Source organism: Canis aureus, chromosome 35, assembly GCF_053574225.1.
Source record: "Canis aureus isolate CA01 chromosome 35, VMU_Caureus_v.1.0, whole genome shotgun sequence".
NCBI lineage: Eukaryota > Metazoa > Chordata > Mammalia > Carnivora > Canidae > Canis > Canis aureus.
Genome location: NC_135645.1, coordinates 24,293,219 through 24,316,794, shown reverse-complemented (window position 1 = coordinate 24,316,794; position 23,576 = coordinate 24,293,219). Strand labels below are relative to the sequence as shown.

Here is a 23,576-nt window from a genome sequence, read left to right as displayed (position 1 = left end):
ACTTGTACTAGCAGAGGAAATGGGGAAAATATCTACTCCATTTTCTTGCAAGTAGAATTCCCCAGGAATCTTTTTTAGTAGATAACTGTTCCGATAGTTAATGATATCAGATGCTTGTCAGTGGTAATGAGTGTGGAGGGTTAATCATATACCTTGACAATCAGCTCATTGTTGAGTAGCTTTTTAAATAAAAGCTGCATCCATCATTAGATTACAAATGTTCCAGAAAGCCAAACTCATGATTAATTTCAATGGCCAGCCAGCTCTCCTTTGTGGGCTTCCATGACTGCTAGAGGGATTGAATACTGTTAATCCACTCACATATATATTTTTTTAACTGGCTGAGCAGTATCCTAACTTTTTTGGAGGGTTTGTGAAGATGTGATCACATTGTGATCAGAGCTAGCTAGACCAACGTGTCTGATTAGCCCACGGTGTCAGGCAGACTCTAAGGGCCCCCCCCCATGGTCTTCACCTCATGGCTTTTAGGAACCGCAGAGCTAGACTCTAGGAAGTGAGGGCAGCTGCTAGCTGACATCCAGAAAGAAACTGGGAACTCAGCCCTATAACTGCAAAGAAACGAATGCCACTAACAGCCGAAGGCAGCACAGAGGCGGATTCTTTTCCAGTTGAACTTTCAGATGAGGACGCAGCCTGTCAGACATCTTGATTGCAACCTTATGAGACTCTAAGCAGAAGATCCAGTTAAGTCATGGATGGGCTTCTGACCCTTAGAAACTGTGCAATAATAAATTTGTGATAATCTGTTGCAGGGGAATAGGTAACAAATATAACAACCACAAGGACATCATCTGTGTAGTGAAAGCTTTAGAAGGTGGAGGCAGGCACTCAATAAATTCTGACCTACCCCTCCTGGCAAATGGCAGGTAAGGTCAAATGGTAAATACTTATGATGCGGTACCACAAGCATAATTTGGAGACCCTGGTGGCAGGCTAGACTAGGCTTCTCTATATGGTAGTAGCCTTCCCTGAAAATGGAGATAATTATAGTATCTACTTCATACGATGGTTGTGAGAATTACATATGATAATGTGGGCAAAATTGTTTAGAACAAGGCCTGGAACATTTCATGGCGTGTTGCTCTTGGCCTCTTCATGTTTCAGTGAGGTCACATTTCTATCATATCCTTATAATTGTGATTGATTTGCAGCCCAGCCCTTCCCGCCCCCACTAATCTACCAGCCAGTCAACCCCTTGACGATTTCCCCAGAATCAAAGAATCGTTCGGTGCCGTTCTGTCTAAATTCTCACAGAATAAAGCAATATTTGCCATGTTTCTACGACTACCGACACTCAACAACAACGGAAGCCTCCAAGCCAGCCACTTTGGCCTCCCAAGGCCCTCCTGTAACCGGCACCGGGCTTCTCCGGCAGAAACAGCCACCTTTCTGGTTACTAAGGTCTTCAATGAAGGATTCATTCAAAGTCCCCCCCGCCCCCACCCACAGAAGTGTACTGTCCCCAGAAACAGGCTCTGGCATTTTGCTATTTGCTCCCAGAGAAGCCGGGCGAGCGCAATGGTCGGGCGCGGCCTGCACTGCTGGGGGGGGGGGGGGGGGGGCGGGGGAGGGGGGGGCGTCCCGGGCCGGGCTCTTCCCTCGGAAATGCAGGGGCTTCGCGCCAGCTCGGGCGCGCCTGGGTTTCAGCGCAAGAACAGGCTGCGATCGTCGTGCGGCTGAAGCCAAGCAGCCTAGCGGCCCGGAGGCCCGGCTGTGCGGGTCCCGGCCCCCCGCCCGGCCCCCCGCCCGGCCCCCCGCCCGGCCCCCCGGCCCGCTGCCCCGCCGACTGCCACATCAGCGCCCGCGCCGCGCCCCCAGGTCCCCGGCGGAGATGCAGCGAGCCCGCCCGGCGGCCGGGGGCGGGGCGGGGGCGGGGCCGGGGCGGGGCGGCGGCGGGAGTGGCGGGCGGCCGGGCCAATGGGCGGCCAGCAAGGGGGCGCGGCCGCCAATGAGCTGCGGCTCCGGGCCGCCGGCCCGCCGAGCTCCGTGCCCCGCGGGGGGGCCCAGATGAGGCACATCTGGACAGCTGCGCCGAGGGGCTGTGCGGCCCCTTGGCGGGCCCCACGTCAGCTGGGCACGTCCCCCACGTCCTCGGCGGCCGGCCACTTACTATTATTCATATTCCCAGAGAAGCCACCGAGGATCCCAGCTTCCAGCGCCCCCCACCCCCACCCCCACCCCCCCACGCCCGCTAATTGAGACGCGGCCAGAGCCCGTCCAGCGCACAGTTTAATTTTCATGGGGCTCTGGCATCAGCAACAACAAAAGCCCAGCTGCTGTCTGATTTAACACTGGCAAAGTGAGAAAAATAGTGTGGGGTAAACACACCAAGTTGGGTAAGTTGGGGAGACGGGCCGGGGAGCTCACTGCCCCCGCGGGGCCTCTCTCCTGCGCGGCTTCGCTCCTCCGATCTGCTCCCCGCAGGGATGCAAACGGCGCGCCCCGCGCAGACCCCCCCCCCCCCCCAGCTTCCTTTTCTTCTGCTTTGCTAACACTTTAATTTGGGGAGGGGGGCGGTTATGTGTGTGTTGTTTTAAAAGTTTCCTGGGAACCGAGATTTAGCGGGTATCCTGTCGTGACCCTCCCCAGACCTCGGAGCGGAATCCACTGGTGAATTTCTTTTCCGGTTTTCCTTCTGCGGGGACAGAGTGCACATTTGTTAAAGCTGAAATCTTTATCCAGTCGCCCTTCCCTGACTGTTTTGACAGAAGATTGGGAAAGTTACCAGATTTATTCCGAGTTAAGGAAACTTCTGCTTCTGTTAATAGGATGTTTAATATTAAGTAACTAACATTCTGAATTCCATAGGTAACTGCTGTGAATGTAGTTGTAACCCAAATATGTCTTTTCTGTGTTCTGCTGTTCATAGAGGGAGGCCAAATTCCTTTATGGTTGTTAAAAAAAAAACCACATTGAATATGTGACAGATGATTATATGCATTGATGACCTTATACTTGTATGTTGATCCCATAATCCTATCAAACTATTACTTAGGGTCATAGATGTGGATACTTGCAGATCATTGTGGCACATATTTCAGGATTTAGAAGGGACGTGATAGCAAATATTGAGCTAGGTGAGTGGCCCGAGGCCCATTCCATTCAAAATATCTGTAATTTTGTTTGAGCAATGCTTTGGATTTGAGACTTTGTCATATGTTATATTTACTGTCACGGCAGATCTGGCCCGAATTGACGTGTAATTTCTGGCTCAGAGAGCAATAGGTGGGGATTTGGTGCCATAATTGCAAGTTGCAGAGTGTTTTTGCATCAGGATGGTAGTGCAAACAGTGGGTGGAACAGTTTGAAGTGGTTTTCAGCGATGGGCAGAGTTAGAGGGAACAGTGTCGCCGAGCAACAACGGCAAGAGCCCGTTGGCCTGGTTCAACCCACGACCCCAGCGTTTAAACTTCGGGTAAGTTACTCAGCCCATCTGTGCCTCAGTTCCCCCCTCCGTAATGTGGAGATATTCATAGCACCTGCCTCACGGGCTGTCTCGAGGGCGAAGTGAGTTAACCTGGGCTAAGCCATAGTTCTGGCACCCAGTGAGTCTTTGCTGTTGGACTCCCTCTCCATTTCCTTCCTTCTCGGCTTCCTCTGCCGCCTGCCGGGGTCCCCGCCACCATTCTGAGCTCTGGCCTAGCAGCTAGCATTTGCCGAGGGCTGACCTCTTGGTCACGATGCACTGCATGAGGCTGGGAAGGAGAGAGGTCTCGGGAGGAGAGTGGAATTGATCAGGTGTCAGAGAAGTAGCTGGAAGGTTCTGGGAGTAAAGACGGTGAAAAGGGGACTTGTTATTGTAGGATGGGGTTTGGTTGGTTTTCTCGGGGAGGATTTTGCCAAGCAGTTTGGGTTGAGAGGAAAGGGATCATGGAGGAGCAGGTGGCAGGCGTTTCGCAGGAAGGGAAAGCCCGGGGAGAACACCGAGGCTGGGAGGTGTCCATCTGTCCCGGGGCCGGTGGGTTGTGATGCAGGATCATCTGTGAGCGGTTCGTGGGTGGAAGGGTTGGGGAGGTGGGAGAGGTAGGAGAGGATGGTGTGGAGAGCCCCGGGGGGGGGGGGTTGGGGTGGGGGAGAGGAGGCTTGGGACATAGGTGGGCGGGGCGGAAATGGCAGCCGTTATATAGTGTTTCTGGAACCATCTGTCTCCGGGGTCCTGTCTCCACCTCTCGCCAATCCACTGCACTACTTCCATGACTCCTTCGAGGGCCTACAGGCCGTGTGGGTAGGACTGAGCAGTGAGCCTGGGCCAAACCTTCTAGACTCTGTGGCACCTGTCTGGGAGCTCTGCTGAAGTGGTCTGACCTTCTGGGCTCTTCCCCAGCATATGTCTTAGAAACAGGTCTTGCCCAGTCTTTGCTGTGGATGTGATTGCACCCCCCACCCCCCACCGCCCCCCACACACTGTGTCTACCCCTGCTGCGAGAATCGTCTATTCCCAGTCCTTGTAACTGTGTAGTGTGCAGGGTGGCTGTGGATAAAACCTGCAAAGTGTCCCCAAGCCGAGGGGCAGTTGGGAGCGCTCCTGCCTTCTCCTCCCTGAGGCGTTCTGCTGGGGCAGAGAGGACCGAGTCCTGGCCCTGGCACTGCTGCCCACCACCCGTGTGACCTCGGGCAGCACATGGGGTCCTTACGCCCCTCCTCGTGCTGTCATCCGTGCAATTATCTCTAAGGTCCCTGCTCCCTTGGATGACCGTTCTTCCCTTCCTCTCCCATTGCTGGGCCAGTCCTGGCTTGCAGGTGGCTCGCTGGGACGTGCGCAGCCAACGTTTCCTGACCACTGAACACAAGGCAAACCTGACTCTGAGGGCTGACTGGGTTTTAGCTCATGCGATCCTTTTACCAGCCCCGGGACGATGGGTACTATTGACTGAGGGGACAGAGGCACAGTCATAGTGAGAGGCTTGCTCAAGGTCACACGGTGAACAAATGGCACATGCACACCCCGTCTAGCTCTGGAGGCCAAACCCTAACGACTAGGCTACACCTCTCTCTCTCTCTCTCTCTGTCTCTCTCTCATCTATCTATATGTGGTTGGGCCACTCTTGCTTGTCCTGATGGAGTCCAGAAGTCCACGGGAGTAGGATCGTTGGAGGGGGAGGGCACATTTGGTAAAATTTCCCTGGAGGGGCCAGAATATCAACAGGTGTCCTGTGTATGGGATGTGCTGTGCGTGGAGACAGAAGGCATTTCACGTCTGGGGCTCAGCGCAGGCCAGCACTCTGTCTTTTCATTTGTCTGAACCAAACCTGCCACAATGCCCCGATGTATAGCAGACGCTCTAGAAATACCAGCTGGATGATGATCCTTTTTGAAAAGCTGGAAGTGTCTAAGAATCAGAAGCAATTGTTTCCCCTTTGTTTACCTGCTTTCTTCTCCTTTTGCTACGCTCCCCACCGGGAGCTTTCGTCGCTGGTTCCTTATATCCTTTTCAGTCCTTCTGTGAGGAGCTACTCGGAGGAACAGATCTAAACACAATTTGAAAATATAAATAAGGGGCACCTGGGTGGCTCAGTCCGTTAAGTGTCTGGCTCCAGCTCAGGTCATGATCTCAGGGACCTGAGATCCTTGGGTCCTCAGGTCCCAAGGGTTGGGTTCTCTCCCTCTGCTCCTCCCCACGCTGGTGCTCTCTCTCTCTTTCTCAAATAAATGAATAAAATATTTTTTATTTTATTTTATTTTTTTTATTTTAAATAAAATCTTAGAAAAAGAAAAAAATATAAATGGGACCACAATTTTTAAAATTGAAATATAATTCACAGTGTTATATTAATTTCAGGTGTAAAATAATTCAACAATTCTACACATTACTCAGTGCTCAACACAATCAGTGTACTCTTGGCCCTCTTTATCTATTTCACCCCTCCCCCATCACTTCCCTTCAGGCAACCCCCAATTTGTTTTCTGTATTTAAGAGTCTATTCTTGGGGCACCTGCGTGGCTCAGTGGTTGAGCACCTGCCTTTGGCTCAGGTCGTGACCCCGGGGTCCTGGAATCGAGTCCCACATCCGGCTCCCCACATGGAGCCTGCTTCTCCCTCTGCCTGTGTCTCTGCCTCTCTCTCCCTGTCTCTCTCTGTGTCTCTCATGAGTTAATAAATAAAATCTTAAAAAAAAAAGAGTCTCTTCTTTTGTTTGACTCTTCTAATTTTGTTCATTTGTTTTGTTTCTTAAACTCCATGTATGAGTGAAATGATATGGTATTTGTCTTTCTTAGTCTGACTTATTTCACTTAGCGTTACCTCCTTTGGGTCCATCCATGTTGGTGCAAATGGCAAGATTTCATTCTCTTTTCTTTTATGACTGAGTAGCCTTCCATTGTGTGTATGTACCACATCTTTATTTATTCATCAAAGAACACTTGGGTTGCTTCCATAATTTGGCTATTGTAAATAATGCTGTCATAACACAGGGGTATATTTATATATTTGAGTTAGTATTTTCATTTGTTTTGTGCACATACCCAATAGTGAGGTTACTGGATCATATGGTAGTTCTATTTTTAACCTTTCGAGAAACCTCCATACTGTTTGCCACAGGGGCTGCACCGATTAGCATTCCCAGCAATACTGCAGAGCGTTCCTTTTTTCTCCACATCTCTGCCAACACTTGCTTCTTGTCTTTTTGATTCTAGCCTTTCTGACAGGTGGAGGTGATATCTTGTGGTTTCAATTGTTGTTTCCCTGACAATTAGTGATGTTGAGCATCTTTTTATGTGTCTGCTGGCCATCTATATGTCGTCTTTGGAAAAAAGATGTCTATTCAGCTCCTCTTCTCATTTTTTAGTTGGATTATTTGTTTTTTGGAAGGTTGAGTTGTTTAAATTTTTCATCTATTTTGGATATTAACCCCCTATTGGATATATCATTTGCGAATATCTTCTCCTATGCAGTAGGTTGCCTTTTAGTTTTGTTCATAGTTTCCTTCACTGTGCAAAAGCTTCCTATTTTGGTGTAGTCCCAATAGTTTAATTTTGCATTTGTTTCCCTTGCCTTAGGAGACAGATCCAGAAAAATGTTTCAATGGCCAATGTCAAAGAAATTGCTGTCTATGTTTTCTTCTATGAGTTTTATGGTTTCAGGTCACACATGTAGGTCTTTAATCTGTTTTTAGTTTAATTTTATGTATAATGTAAGAAAGTCATCCAGTTTCATTCTTTTGCATGTAGCTGTCCAGTTTTCCCAGCATGTCTTTTCCCCATTGTATATTCTTGCCTCCTTTGTCATAGATTAATTGACTATACAAGTGTGGATTTATTGGGGCTCTCTATTCTGTTCTGTTGATCTGTATATGTTTTTATGTAAGTACCCTACTGTTTTGATTACTATAGTTTTGTAATACAAATTGAAAACTGGGATTGTGATACCTCCAGCTTTATTCTTCTCTTTCAAGATTTCTTTGGCTATTTGTTTATTTATTTATTTATTTATTTATTTATTTATTTATTTATTAGAGACACAGAAAGAGAGAGAGAGAGAGAGAGAGAGAGAGAGAGGCAGAGACACAGGCAGAGGGAGAAGCAGGCTCCATGCAGGAAGCCTGATGTGGGACTCGATCCCAGGTCTCCAGGATCACACCCTGGGCTGAAGGTGGCACTAAACTGTTAAGCCACCCGGGATGCCCTTCTTTGGCTATTTGAAGTCCCATACAAATTTTAGGATTATTTGTTCTAGTTCTGTGAAAAACACTGTTGGTATTCTGATAGAGATTGTATTAAATACGTAGATTGTTTTGGATAGAATGGACATTTAATAATATTGGTCCTTTCAATCCATGAGCTTGGAATATCTTTCTATTTGTTTGTGACTTCTTCAATTTCCTTCACCAGTGTTTTATATTTTGGAGTACAGATATTTTACCTCTTTGATTATGTTTATTCCTAGGTATTTTATTCTTTTTGGTGCAATTGTAAATGAGATTGTGTTCTTAATATCCCTTTCTGCTACTTCATTATTAATAAATAAAAATGCAACAGATTTCTGTATATTAATTTTGTATCTTGAAACTTTACTGAATTCATTTATAAATTCTAGTAGTTTTTTTAGTAGAGTCTTTAGGGTTTTCTCTATATAGTATCATGTCATCTGTAAATAGTGAAAGTCTTACTTCTTTCTTACCAATTTGGATGCCTTTATTTCTTTTTCTTGTCTGATTGCTGTGGCTAGGACTTCCAGCACTAGTGGAAAATGGTGGAAAGCTATTTTTCATCATTGTGAAATGGTGGAAAGCTATTTTTCATCATTGAAAATATTGATGTTTGGAACCACAACATATTTATTTAAAAAAATAGAGAAACTAAGATGCTCCAAGGCTTGTGGAAAAATGAGGCAGGTGTCAGGTAAATATTCTATTTCTATTTCTTGGACCTCAAAGTTTATTGTCTTATTTCTGGAGATGTTGTGGTTTGGGGATAAGAACTTCTCACTATGAAGGTCAATGTATGGTTATTTTAGGTGTCCCATTATTAGTTATACCCAGTCTGGATTTGATATCTTTTTGGCACTTCATTATTTAAGTATTTTATATTCTTTAACTCTCAAATCAACTTTAAAATAGTATTTGAAAAATATTTTAATTTGCTTTTTACTTCAATATACTAGTGTAGTCACTCTTTTCAGTATAACACTCTGACTGAGCACAGAGACTTTGGAGTCAGACTTTGAGGGCTTCAATTGCAGATCTGCTTCATAGTAGTATACCTTGAATAAGTCACTTTCTCTAGGAGGCTTTATTATATTTATAAAGTGGGGGGTATCAATAGGCATTAAATGAGAAAAATCTATATAAAGAATTTAGTATAATGTCTTTACTCACAGTAAAGCCTATACATATAAGCAATTCATTGTTTATTGTGGTAAGAAGCATGACAAAATTTTAGCCATTTGTAAGTGTGTAGTTCAATGGCATTAAGTACATTCACAGCAACAATCACAACGATCCATCTCCAGAACTTTTTCACCAAACTGAAACTCCACAGTCATTAAACAATAACTCTCTGTTACCCTCTCTGACTGGCAACCACTACTATACTGTCTCTGGAAGTTGACTACTCTGTGTACCTCATATAAGTGGAATTATACAATACTTGTCTTTTTTTTTTTAATACTTGTCCTTTTATGACTGGCTTATTTCACTTGGCATAATGTTTTCGAGTTTCATCCATGTTATAGCATGTGTTTTTAAGGTTGAATAATATTCCATTGTATGTGTATGCCATATTTTGTTTATCCATTTATCTGTTGAAGGACATTTGGGTTGTTTCCATCTGTGATGGCTAAGTTTTTATGTCAACTTGGCTAGGCTACACTAACCAAATAAAGCTATTCTAGATGTTTCTGTGAAGGTATTTTTTTAGATGAGGTGAACATTTAAATCAGTAGACTTGAGTAAAGCAGATAGGTCTCCATTATGTGGCCTTGTCCAATCATTTGAGGGTCTTTATAGAGAAAGACTGACGTCCCTTGAACAAGAGAAAATTCTGCCAGAAGATTGCCTTTGGACTTAAACTGCAGCATCATCTCTTCCCTGAGTTTCTAACCTGATGACTTATCTTGAAGATTTTGGACTTGCCAGCCTCCATAATCATGTTAGCCAATCCCTAAAATAAATCTCTCTATATACACATACAGTTATAGATTTAGCTATATGTAGACAATAGATATAGACATACAGATGTGTAAATATACATAGACATCCTATTAGCTTTATTTCTTTGGAGAACCTTATCTAATACACCATCTTTTAATTATTGTGAATAATACTGCTATGAATGTTGGTGTACAATTATCTGTTGGAGTTCCTGCTTTTGGTTCTTTTGGATATATACCTAAAAGTGGAATTATAGGATCATAAAGTACTTCTTATAGGAATAAAAAAAATGCCCAGGGCCCAATAAGGTAAAATTCACAATGTCTGGCACTCCAAAATAATGAAGCAGTTGTATTTAAAATGGAAATATAGACACTATCCCTGACTGTCCTGGAGGTGTACTTACATGCACATATTTGTACTATTAAAAAGTCAGACAGTTGAGGTCTTCAGTATAGTAACATTTTGTACATAATAGGCCAAAGTTTTCCAACCATGATCTGTGTTGATTTTACCTTGGCTCAGTTCTCAGAAGAACTTCTGTCTCAGAAGAACAATGAATATTATTGTTTTTTAAAAAATTCTTTTTCTGTGTTTGATAACTCCAACCTCCCCATTGAATTATGGTGAGGTAAAGTCAGCTAAGAGTAATACTGGTCAAATGCATTATGCATCCTAAGGATTGGAACTAGGAGTAGGAGGTAATGGGTGGGGAGTGAGGTGAGGATAATTTATTGAGGCTAATGGATGACTCAGAATCATAGGCCTTATAGAGCAACAAGGGCCCAAGCAGGGCTGCCAAGATCTGCTGACAGATCTAAGGGGCCTGGCTAAGCTGGAGTCTAGAACCAGAAGCCTTTGAAACACAACAGAAGCACATGAGGGGTGAATTCAGCAAAGTCCAGTTGGGACTGTGACTGAAATTGAAGAGGCAGGACTTAATTTCATTACTAGAGGTATGAGGCTAGGTCAGAGAAGGATGCCAGGAGTCAGGCTTGGGCTTAAAGCTCTGGAGGTTCATAGCTGAGTCCCAGGCTTTGAGCCTGGGCTGTCTATTCTCCTGCGAATTGGACAGTTTTTCTGTTTCGCTGCTCTACTGCTTCCTTGAAGTCCAGTCTGACACCCTATCTTCTGGATATCTCTGCATAAATGCTTTGCTGCTGGAACAAACAAGTTTTTTTTTATTTTTTAAAAACATTTGAATATACTTCACACACAATGTTACATTAGTTTCAGGTGTACAATTTAGTAACTTGACAAGTTTATAGAATAAATGAGTTTTCTTCTGTTTGGCTGCTGAGCACCTTGTCATTCTTACCTGCTTTGTGCAGATATATTGCTGTTCTTCATACAATTTACACGTTCCTCGGATGCTCTGTATAAGGCCTATGATTCATTTCTCGGTTACATTTATTAACATGTAACCCAGATCGATTATTACAAAAGCTCTTAAGATGACAACAATATATTATTGCTATCATTTGATAGAGATTTTACTTTCTTTGGAGGATAGGGACTAAATCTCACTCTTTGGGAAAACTGGAAGTCAGTTTGTATTTTATTTTATTTTATTTTATTTTATTTTATTATTTTATTTTATTTTATTTTACAGAGGGAAAGAGAGAGAGCACAAGCAGGGGGAGCGGTAGAGGGGAAAAGAAGAAGCAGGCAATTCACTAAACAGAGAGCCAACACCGGGTTGGATCCCAGGACCTGGGATCACGACCTGAGCTGAAGGCAGGTGCTTAACCGACTGAGCCATCCAGGTGCCCCAGTTTGTCTTTTAAAGGAGAGGTACTAAAGTCACATTTTTTTTTTATCTAGAAAGGAAGCTTTCAGTCAGATGTCTTGGAAAACTACTTTTCTTCCAGCCATGACCATACTATGGATTGGGATGCAGGGATGGATGCTGGTCAGTATTCTTATGTCACTGTGATGGTTCTCATAGCAGAAATGAATCATTTGCAGTATTTGATAATAATAGCAGCAGTAAGAACAGCCACACTAGATGATAGATGGAGTCTATTTATCACTTTAATTTCTTCCAAATCAGCATTGTTCGGAGGAGGTTCTGTTCCTTTCATGTTTTCCACCGAGAGAGAGGTAGATGCAAGACAGACTAGGAGAGCATGGGTGAGAGGTGATTTCTTCTGCCTCTATCTGATGAACTCAGGGCTGCCTTCCATACTCCTGTGCATATGAGGGGCCATGAGCCTACCAGAAAGATGCCATTCAGAACAAAGATTATGGTTTCTGGAGAGAAATGTGCAAAAACTTGATAATATGTAATTGTTATCTTATTAATTGTGATAAGTGTTGTTGGTTTTGCTTTTGGCATTATTTTTAATTATTTGTGTTTCACGATGGTAATGAGTAAGAGAGGGTGGGGTAGTGAGTGGATGAAACCGATTCTGCACCTTGATAGGTGGTGACATTCTGATTGCTTCTTGGATGGGAGTTGAGTTTTCCACAAGAGAATAAACAAAAAGCATAGTCCGACCTATAAATACAGAGAACAAACTGATGGTTGCCAAAGGGGAGGGGGTGGGAGGGATGGGAAAAATGGGTAAAATGTTGTGGGTGGTACAAGCTTCCAGTTATGGAATGAATAAGTCATGGGAATAAAAGGCCCAGCATCAGGAATTGTAATCGTGCTATATGGTGACAGGTGGCAGGTACACTTGTGGTGAGCCTAGCATAACGTATCAACTTGTCAGATACTGTGTTGTACACCTGAAGCTAATGTAACATTGTGTCAACTACACTCAAATAAAAATAATTAAAAAAAGATTAGGGCTATCAGTGAAAAAGTACCTGCTCCTACCTTCGGAAAGGACAGTCCTACATTTTATGGAAAACAGTTTTGACTCTTACTCGGCCCACTTAAGCTTCTGAATTTTCCTTTTGGTACATTATCAATCACTGCTTGTGCTGAGTCATAAAGCATATTGCCAGATGTGGAAGTGGATTATTGTTAATGAGGCACTTGGTAAGGCCTGAAAAAAAAATTCAGGAAGGACTGTGGGCTCAATGGCTATTTGCTTTCCTACACTGTTTGGCACATCATCACTTTATTTTTCCATGTTTCATTTAACAAATAATGTTTAGAAATATCCTCTCCTCCATTATCCCCAAACCAAGTTTGTCTTTTTGTCCTTTTCCTGTGGGTATGATCTGAGAAGGAACTCATCAAGGGCAGTTCTGAATCCATGTTGACTAAAAAAAAAAGCAAGAATGAAGGTGAACTTAAAGCCAGTGAAGAAGCAGCAGAAAGAGGAAAAAGGAAATGACTGAACCAATCTTCTCAAGAATTTTCTTGGAAGTTTGCTTGAAGACTATTTCCTCCCTTAGCCATAGAGCTGAGTCTTATATTTTTGTAATTAGTTCTTGTAGAGTTCGACTGCTGCTAAACTGATGACCAAAGTGGACTCTTCCTATTTTAATTAATTAATTAATTAATTAATTAATTAATTTAGTGACTTTTCCAATTAAAAAATATTTTATTTATTTATTCTTGAGAGACAGAGAGAGAGAGAGAGGCAGAGACACAGGCAGAGTGAGAAGCAGGCTCCCTGCAGGGGAGCCTGATGTGGGACTCGATCCCAGGACCCTGGGATCTCGACCTCAGCCAAAGGCAGATGCTCCATCGCTGAGCCACCCAGGCACCCTCAAGGACTCTTCCAATTTGATAGAATAGAGAAATCTCTTCTGTAACCAAAATTATAGGAAATTTTCTGCCAGTAAGCACTCAGATTTCTTACTGGGTCTGCTACAAGATTTGTCTTTCCAGATCAATCTAGTTGGTGAGGTTAATTAGGCCCAGTCAATCTTAAATTTAAAAAAGGAAAAACCAGTTACAGAGGTAGAAGGCTTGTGAATCTCCCAGGGAAACAGACACGTGTGTGGAAGTCCAGTTCAGTATTACATCTTATAGAGAAATTGTTCTTTTCCTCTCTAGGGCCCTCCACCCAGGAGACATGACTTCTGAGAGCATGTAATTCATCCACAGTTTCTCTCAGGTCTCTTTAAATCACTCAGGGGACAAATCCTTTGTCTGCAGGGCCCACTTTGCAGGTGTGCAACCTGTATAGTTGTGCAGGGTTCCAGTTTTAGGAGGGCCCCATGCTTGTTTTGATGGTCTGCTGTCACTGTTCTGAAAATCTCAGCAATTTATAAACAAAGAACTCCACATTTTCATTTTGCTCTGGGCCCTACAAATCATATAGCTGGTTCTACCTCTGCTTTCAGGGTCACTCGAGTGTAGTAAGAGTGAGAAAGTAAAATCAAGAGCCTGTTTCATCACTTTCCTCCGTTTATGTATCCAGGTGGGCATCTCAGGAAACTGTGGCTCGTTCTCTTGTCTTCGTTGATTTAATGTTTAATCTCTTTTCTGTTTTTAGAGGATCTTTTCCCTTCTAGAATAATCTCTGTACTAATTTAGAGCCTATAGTTAAAAGGATGAGTCAGGTCTTGGCAACATGTGGTACTTCCATGCTTTGAAAAGACATGTTTTCTAAATCTCCTTGTTTTACTTTGTTTTATGGGATTTTTAAAAAAGATTTTATTTATTTATTCATGAGAGACACACACACACACACAGAGGGGCAGAGTGTTTTATGGGATTTTGATAGTACAACCTCAACTTCATAGGTGCATTGTACACACACTCCAGCAGGTCTTATTTTTAAAGCAAGAACCAAGAAATATTCTGATTGGTTGGTGGGTCCAAATGCTGAAGCCAGCAGCAATGATTGTGAATATTCATTCTGGAGTTTTCTTAGTTTTCATAGATGCCCTTGGGTAGGAGTGGGTATGAGCTAGTTGGCTTGGAAGGTTGGCCCAAGTAAGGGAAACAAAGTCATGGGTGGGCCTAATTCCTGTGGGAACCGACTTTTGCTGTGCTTACACACTGAACTTCTAAGCTGGCTGGTTGGACAGTTTCACACAAATGATTAATCAGGAGACAGACTTGGTGAGAGCAGGAATAAATGAAAGTTTTGGAGTGAGTCAGTAGTGCCTCCCTGACTGCAAAGGACAGTGCCTTTGGTAAGTGAGAACATGCCTACTAGGTTGACAATCAGACTTGCATGTCTGATGATATTAATTGCAGGGTGTTATGGGCCAGGTTTCTGTAGGTTGGGTGGAGATGGAGGCCACTGGCAGTGTACAATGCTGAGGGAGAAATGTGAGTGGGAGGAAGAAAAGAGATTTCTCTGGGGCTGCTGAGAGGCTGATGTTGGTGAAATATGCTTGTCTTTCTTGAGTATTAAACAGCCAGGATTTGTTAGCTCCTGAGCAGCACATCTTCGGTACTTACGATCCATGAGAAATTTGGGTGAAGGTAGTAGTGTGGTAAGTTTTAATCTCGTGTTTTCCTACTACTTTTCATTGGTGTGTGAATGTGACTGAAAGGTGTCCAGTTTTAGCCTACCAATTTTTTTGTATTCTGTTGGAAAATTTTCAGCATTAATTAAGAAGCAAAGACTCGGTTTTAACTTCTTCTTTCTTATTCTTTCGGCTCCAATTCTAAGATGTTTGCTGTACTGAGAGACTAGGGAGAATTGATCCAAAACAGTCAAAGGTTAGTTCACCATTTCTAGAGTAATCTTTAGTATGTAGAGAATAAGACATTTTGATTCATATAGATCTAGTTTGAATACTGATTCTTACCATGTGTTTGGGATATTGTGAAAATAACCTCTCTGGACTTCAGTTTCCTGATTTGTAAAATGGGAGTAATAATACCCCCTTCCCAGTGTGGCCAGAAGTTAATGAGATAATGTTGGCCAAGAGCCTGGTGTCCTATCTGTCACGTGGTAGAAACTCAATAGAAACTGGTACTTTTAAGTGTGTCAACTCCACCATCCCTCTTGAGGGGATAGTCATGGCTTGCCATTCTCAACTCCCATACTCATGAATATTTTCCCAGCCAACTTTTTATGGGCTATGGCTGATTGAGACAAAACTAAGCTTAGCCTAATTCTAATGATTCCATGGACATTTCACTTCATTTTAAGTTAGGATCTAGCATGGCAGAGCAGATATGGGGAGACCTGTGTTTTACATGCTGAATTCTCCTTGATTTGTGACATTTCCCACCTCTGGGATCTTTAGAATCTGGCAGTGGAAGCACAAATCCTGCCATCTACTCTTTCCATCCATCCATTGTCCATCCATCCATTCATTCATTTATTCATCCATTTATGCATCTGTCCATCCATCCAACACTTATGTACTGAACAACTTACTATATGCCAGGAATAGTTCTAAGAGCCAGAAATGAAGCAGTAAAGAAAAATAGAAAAACTTCCTACATTCATGGAGCTTTCATTCTAATTGCAATACACAGAATAAGTCAGTAAATTATGCTGTATGTTAGAAGGAGATGAATTATGGGGAAAATAAAGCAAGAAAAGGGGATGGGGTCTTGAGACAGTTTGAAGTTTTAAATAGATAAGGGAAGACCTCCCTGAAGTATTTGATCAAAGTCTTAGAGGAGATAAGAAGGAAGAATATTTCAAGCAAGTACAACTTGGAGGCAGAGGAGAGCCTGATGTGTTCAAGGAGAATCAGGGAGGTCAGTGCGGTTGGTAGGGAGGAGAGGAGATTAGAGAAGTGACGGGGGCTAAATCATGTGGAGCAATGTAGGCCATCATGAGGACTTGAGCCTAACCTACATTTCAACAGGATTATCCTGACTTCTGTGTTAAGAATAGTCTGAAAGGGGCAAGAAGAAGCAGAATCCAGTTAGGAGACCATTTTTATAACCCAGGTCTATCCCAGAGCGGTCTCAGGGGAGGTGGTGAGAGGTGGTCAGATCCTACACATATTTTGGAGATAGAGCCAACAGGATTTTCCAACAGATTGGATGTGGAAAGTCAGAGAAAGAGAGGAGTCAAGGATGACCGTAAAATTTTTGGTAAAACTGGGAGGATGAAGTTGTCATTGAGTGGGGAAAATGGGAGGTAGGAGATCTGGTCAAGGTGCCAGGAGATCTGCTTTGGACAGTTTTGAGTTTAAGATGTGTGTTGTTGGACAGCTGAGTGGGTAGTTGGATATGAGGAGTGGAGGGTTTCCGGGGAGAAGTCTGGCTATAGATAAAAATCTGGGAATCATGGGCACACAGCATACTGCTGAGTGCTGTGAAAAGGGATGAGATTCCCCAGTCCTGAGGAGATAGAAAAGAGTTCTAAAACCTGAGCCCTAGGACATTATAATTTTGAGAAGCTAGGGATTAGGAGAAGCCAGGAAAGAAGGAGGGGCCCGTGAAGAGGAAAAATATGGGATGAATATTTTCCAGGAAGTAGGCAGTGATCAGCTCTGTGAAATTCTGCTAGTGGCTCAGGTAAGCTGAGACAGACTTGACCATTGAATTTAGCAACGTGGGCGTCTTTGGTGACCTTGACAAGAAAGCTAGAATCATGTAGGACCGGCAAGGAGGGGAGAGAACGAGGTGGGGAACTGTGAAGTTAGAGATCATGCCACTGGAGCCAGAATTTTCCCACTCATCCAGAGATTTCAAGTCTCCCGACTTCCCATTTTTCTCATTTATCTTTATTTTATGTCACCGGTCTTTGTAAGCAAACTTGAATTCTTATGGAATGGGCCGGCAAATAGCACAATGGGACTCGGCCCCTGGGTAGGTCTGCTTGGGTTGGGGTTCCATTATTGCAACAGGGCCCATGAGGACTCCCTTCACATCTGGTGTAGGCATGTGGCCGCACCCCCCATCCCGAGTCCCAGCACAGCTGTGCACGGTGCCTTCGCGTGCAAAACACAGGCCCTTCTAGGAGGGTGCGTTTGGGGTATGATCACGGGGAGCTGGCCGAGGCTTGTTCTTGCCACCTCTCGGTGAGGCCCTGGCAGTACTGTCTTAGCACTTGTCCTGTTAGAGGTGGAGAGAAAATAGAACTTTCAAAATTGGCATAAACTAGAGGGATTTCGGAGGGAGGCGACAAAGCGAGCAACATGATGGTGAAAGTGGAAAAGAACTGAGGACACACAAAGAAGCTTCTCCAGCTGGGGCTGTGGCTCCTTAGGGCTCTGAGCAGACCTGTAGGACTGCAGGAGCTGCGAGTGACTGTGGAATTTGACAACTTATTTCGGGGTGGGGGGAGGCTCTTTCCTGGGCCGAGGCCAGAGGATGACTTGGCTGGATGGGACGTAGCTGGCTTCTGTTGGGGTATCAGGAGAGCTCCCCTGTAGCAGGCCCACCTTCCGTCAGTCGGAGGGCCTGCTGACTCCCCCACTCCCTCCTGTTGGTTCAAGGACACCTCACCAGCTTCGGGTCATGAAAACAAAAGTTGTTTGGGAGCACAGAATATCATGTTTGGCTTTTCCTCCGGGGCAATGTTAAGATGCTGGGTGGATGCCAGATACAGAGGAAATCTGTGGGTTCTCCACCCCCCCCCCCCCCCCCGTTTTTTGCTGTCCCTGCTGGTTTCTGGAAAGTGAGAGATACATTTTGATGAACCTTCACTGACACGTTATTTTCACTCAAAGCTCATAGTTTACATTATGGTTTACTTTTAGGGTTGTGCGTTCTGTGGGTTGACAAATGTATAATGACTTGTATCCACCATTATAATATCATATCGAATAGCTTTATTATTTTTTTTAAAGATTTTATTTATTTATTCATGAGAGACAGAGAGAGAGAGAGAGAGAGAGAGAGAGAGAGAAAGAGGCAGAGACACAGGCAGAGGGAGAAGCAGGCTCCATGCAGGGAGCCCCACATGGGACTCCATCCTGGGTCTCCAGGGTCAGGCCCTGGGCTGAAGGCGGCGCTAGACTGCTGAGCCACCCAGGCTGCCCTTGAATAGCTTTACTTGCCTTATTTATTTTCATTTTTATTTTTTACTTGCCTTAAAAATTGTTGGTGCTTTGCTCATTCATCCCTTCCCGTCCTAAGCCCTGGCCACCACTGACCTTTTTACTGTCTCCACAGTAATGCCTTTCTAGAACATCAGGTAACTGGAATCACACAGTGTTGTAGCCTTTTCAGGTTGGCACTTCCTTCACTTCGTCATGTGCCTTGAAGTTTCTTCCATGTCTTTTTGTAGCTTGAGAGCTCATTTCCTTTTATCACTGAATAATATTCCATTTTATGGACTATTCCATTCTATTTGTCCATTCACTACTGAAGGACGTCTTGGTTGCCTCCGAGTTGCGGCCGTGGTAAGCAAAGCTGGTATGAACATCTGTGTGCGGGCCTCTGCGTGCATATACCTTTTCAGCTCTGGGTAAATATTCAAGTTTGATTTTGTGAGAAGCTGCCAAACTGTCTTCCAACGTTGCTGTGCAACATCGCATTCCCGTCAGCAGCGAAGGAGGGTTCCGATGGCTCCACCTTCTCAGCAGCATCTGGTACTGCCAGCGCTCTGGGTTGCAGCCATCCTAGTATGTGCCTCCTCCTGTCTCTCTGTTGTTTTAATTATGATTCCCTAATGACACATGATACCGTGTTTTAATGTGCTTATTTACAATCTGTATGTCTTCTTTGATGAGGTGCCTGAACGGTCTTTGACCCACTTTTTAATTAGGCCATTGGTTGTTTCCTTTTCTATAGAGATATAATTGCCAGATAACGTTGTATTAATTTTAGGTATACAACATGATGACTTGATGTGTGTACAGACTGCATAATGATTACCGCATAAGTCCACTTAACATCCCTCATGACACACAGTTAAAATTTTTTGTGTGTGGTGAGAACTTTTAAGATCTACTTTCTTGGGCAGCCCCAGTGGCTCAGTGGTTTAGTGTCGCCTGTGGCCTGGGGTGTGATCCTGGAGAGATCCTTGAGTCCCGTGTCGGGCTCCCCGCATGGAGCCTGCTTCTCCCTCTGCCTGTGTCTCTGCCTCTTCTCTCTCTCTCTCTCTCTCTCTGTGTCTCTATGAATAAATAAATAAGTAAAAAATCTTAAAAAAAAAAGATCTACTTTCTTAGCAACTTTCAAACATGCACTACAGTGTTACTAATTATAGTTACCATGTTGAGTATTATATCCTCAGGTCTTATTTATCTTGTAACTGGAAGTTTGTACCTTTTGACCACTTGTCCCCATTTGATCCCCCCTGCCTCTCCCACCTCTGGCAACCACCAATCTGTTCTCTATATTTATAAGTTTTATTGTTTTTTATTTTGTTTTGTTTTATTTTAGATTCCACATATAAGTGAGATCATATACTACTTGTCCCTGTCTGACTTAGTTTGCTTAGCATAATGCTCTCATGTTGCATCCATGTTGTCCCTAGTGGCAGGATTTCAAAATATTTCATATATATATATATAATACAAATATATATATATAAAAGAATACACACACACACATCTATATATAACCCACATGCACATACACACACTAGATTTTCTTTATCCATTCATCTGCTGATGGGCATTTGGGTTGTTTCCCTGTCTTGGCTTGTGAACAATGCTACAATAAACCTGGGGATGCAGATATCGTTTTGAGATAGTGATTTTGTTTTCTTTAGATAAATGCCAAGGAGTATAATTGTTGAATCATGCAGTATTTCTATTTTCAATTTCCTGAGGAAACTTCATACTTTTTTTCATAGTGGCTGCACCAATCTCCATTCCCACCAACAGTGTATGAGGGTTCCCTTTTCTCCTCATCCTTCACAATACTTGTTATTATCAAGAAACAATATTTGCTTCTCTACATCCTTCACAATACTTGTCTTTTTGATAATAGTTATTCTAATAGTTGTGAGGTGATCTCGCATTGTGGTTTTGAGTTGCACTTCCCTGATGATTAGTGATGTTGAGCATCTTTTCACGTGTCCTTTGACCACTTGTATATCTTTCTTGAAAAAAATATCTATTCATTTTCTCTGCCCTTTTTTAAATTGAACTGTTCATTTTTTGTTGAGTTGTAGGAGTTCTTTATATATTTTGGATATTAACTCCTTATTAGATATGTGATTTTCCAATATGTTCTCCCATTCTATAGATTGCCTTTTCATCCTGCTGTTGGTTTCCTTTGCCTCAGGGAGGCAGTCCCACTGACTTTTGCATATTAACCTATATCTCAAAACTTTCAATACAGTTGCATATGAGTTCTAGTTTCTTGTCAATTCTTTTGGATTTTCTATGTGGACAATCAGACCATCTGTGAACAAAGACAGTTTTATTCTACTTCTTATTTCCCTTCTCTTATTGTATTAACCAAGATTTCTAGTACAGTGGTGTCTATTCCTGATTTTAGCAAGAAAACTTTTAATTTCTCACCATCAGGTATGATGTCAACTGTAGATTTCTGTAGATATTATTTATTAAGTTAAAGAAGGTCTCTTTTACTCCTAGTATGCTGAGAGGTTTTTAAAATTAATTAATTAACTGTTAATAGGTGTTGCGTTTTACCAAATGCTTTTTCTGCATCTATTGATATGATTATGTGATTTTTCTTCTTAGCCTATTGTTGTGATATATTGATTTAGTTAATTTTTGAATGTTGAACCAGCTTTGCACACTGGGATAAATTTCACTTGGTTGTAATGTATAATTATTTTTACACATTGTTGTGATTTGATTTGATAATGTTTTGCTGAAGAGTTTTGCATCTATGCTCATGAGATATCTTGGTCTGTAGTTTTGTTTTCCTGTAATGTCTTTGTCCAATTTTAGTGTTATGGTAATGCTGGCCTCAGAGGATAAATGAAGAAGTATTCCATTTACTTCTGTTTTCTGAATGAGATTATACAAAATTGTTACAATTTTTTCCTTAACTATTTGGTAGAATTCACCAGTGTACCCATCCGGGCCTGGTTCTTTTTTTCTGAAGGTCATTAATTACTTATTCAATTTCGTTAATAGATATAGGCCTATTCAGATTGTCTATATCTTCTCTTGTGTGAGTTTGGTAAATTGTATCTTTCAAGGAATTGGTCCATTTCATCTAAGTTAAATGAAACTTAAAGTTAAGGTGTGTTTTATGGCTCAGAATGTGATCTGACACTAGTGACTGTTTCATTTGAACTTGAGAAGAATGTGTATTCTACTGTTGTTGGATGAACTAGTTTATTGATGTCAATTATATCCATTTGATTAATGGTGCTTTTGAGCCAGTTATAACCTTACTGATTTTCTGCCTGTTGGATGTGTCCTTTTCTAATCAAGAGTGTTAAAGCCTCCAACTAGAATAGTGGATTCATCTATTTTTCCCTATTCTATTGGTTTTTGTCTTGGGTATTTTGAAGCTCTGTTATTAGGCCCATACATGGTAACAATTTTTTTTGTCTTCTTGGGGGAATTGACCCCTTTATCATTATGCAATCCCCCCTTATTCCTCATAACTTTACTTGCTCTGAAGCCTGCTCTGTTGGCATAATATAACTTTCTCCATCCCTTTACTTTTAATCTATATGTGTCTTGATATATAAAGTGAGTTTTTTATAGACAGCAAAGTCTTGGGTCTTTTTTATAAATCCACTCTGACAATCTTGTCTTTTAATTGGTGCACTTAGACCATTGAAGTTTAAAGTAATTATTGGTATAGTTTAACATCTACCATATTTGTTATTGGTTTCTATTCATTGTCCTTGTTCCTTGTTCCTAGTTTTGTCTTCTGCTCTTTTCTGTGTGTGTGTGTGTTGTGTGAGAGATTTTACCTACAATGCCTTTTTATATAATTTTGTTCCTCCCCTACCCTGCCCCCAAGACACAGACACTCCACAGGAAACTCCCACTCTGTGCAGCTTGAAGTGAACCATGGTGGGGCTGGGCTTCTGGTTCTAGTATTTCTTCTTATATCCCTTGGAGAAGCAAGAAGACACAGACTGCCAACCTGGCTTCAACTCTCTGGACAATAGCAGCCTCTGCTTTCATCATTCTCTGTACCTGAGACAATGGGATCAAGAGTATCTCATCACTAAGACAGACCTGTCATTTTTCCTGTCTTGGTCTAGGAAGTGGGAGAGTAAGGGGAAGTATAAAAGTTGAGATTATCATGGTGTTACAACTAGGCTGGGGCCTGGATGCTACTTTGAAGTGGCAAGTGGGGATTCACATGAAGGAGACTCCCTCATTCTTCTTTGGCCCATGGTAGATGTTAACTGAATGAACATTTTATTAGCCTTCAAGAAGGAAGATATTTGCTTCCTAGTTATTTCCAATTACTGAAGAACCCCTTTAGAAGCTAGAAGCAAAATTTAGAGTGGAGCTCTGTAAATGCCTTGGATGTCTTTTAATTTGGTATTCAGTAGAGCTTAAATTCCTCTGGCATGTGCTCAGTTCCCCAGTGATAGTATTGAATAGATGGAATTCAGGTGATTTTTGCATCTCTGAAGGAGGTTGGGTGTGGTGGGGATTAATTTTAGTTTCCCCTTTTTGTTGTCTGCCCTACCTTGACAGGGCTTATTCAGATCTCAGATGTTAGCTTCTGCTTGGTGAGGGCTGTTGAGATGCCACGCTAGCTTCAGCACGTACACACACACACCCTTCGGGCCATTTACTCTATATTACTTTGTGTCAAATGGGTCTGGCCTTCTCCTACCTACTTAGAGCCATAGGTGTGTGATGCCAGCCAGAGCCTCACTGAGAAGTAGGACTGGTTTGCTACCTGTTCTGAGTGAGAAGTGCCCCTTTGCCACATTCAGCTCTTACCTTCCTCCAGTACCCTGATCCTATTACAGTTTGAGCCCCATTTGCAGTGACTGTGAAGTATATTTCTGATCAGCTTAGTAACATGGGGAGAGGTGTTTGTTTTTACTTTTTTGTCATTTCTGGTTAAGTAAGAGTTCAATAGAAGCCATTATTTCCTAATACCTTTAATTGTATTTTAGGTATTATTGTGGTTCTCTGGTTATGTGCCTTCTCAGCTCTATCCAACCCTGAATTCAGACCTATGCTTGAAAAGACAAGCAAACAGTGTCAGGAGAATAAATGTGGGGCATGGGGTAATGAGTCCAGCTCTACTGACAATCATATCCTCTTCCCCCTCATTTTCCA

At 42.8% G+C, this 23,576-nt stretch overlaps 1 protein-coding gene across 6 annotated transcripts in view; it reads left to right on the top strand.

The window, feature by feature from the left end:
- Nucleotides 1-2,015: 2,015 nt before the first annotated feature.
- TMEM45A (transmembrane protein 45A) overlaps nucleotides 2,016-23,576 on the top strand; it is a 65,637-nt gene continuing 44,076 nt past the window's right edge. The window contains exon 1 of one of the 6 annotated variants that reach the window (XM_077884552.1): nucleotides 2,016-2,357. The gene's annotated coding sequence lies outside the window, so the exon portion shown is untranslated. Of the gene's footprint in view, nucleotides 2,358-3,286; nucleotides 3,437-14,533; nucleotides 14,655-14,782; nucleotides 14,961-23,576 lie in introns of those variants that run through there. The other 5 variants (XM_077884547.1, XM_077884551.1, XM_077884553.1 and 2 more) reach the window with 5 other exon arrangements.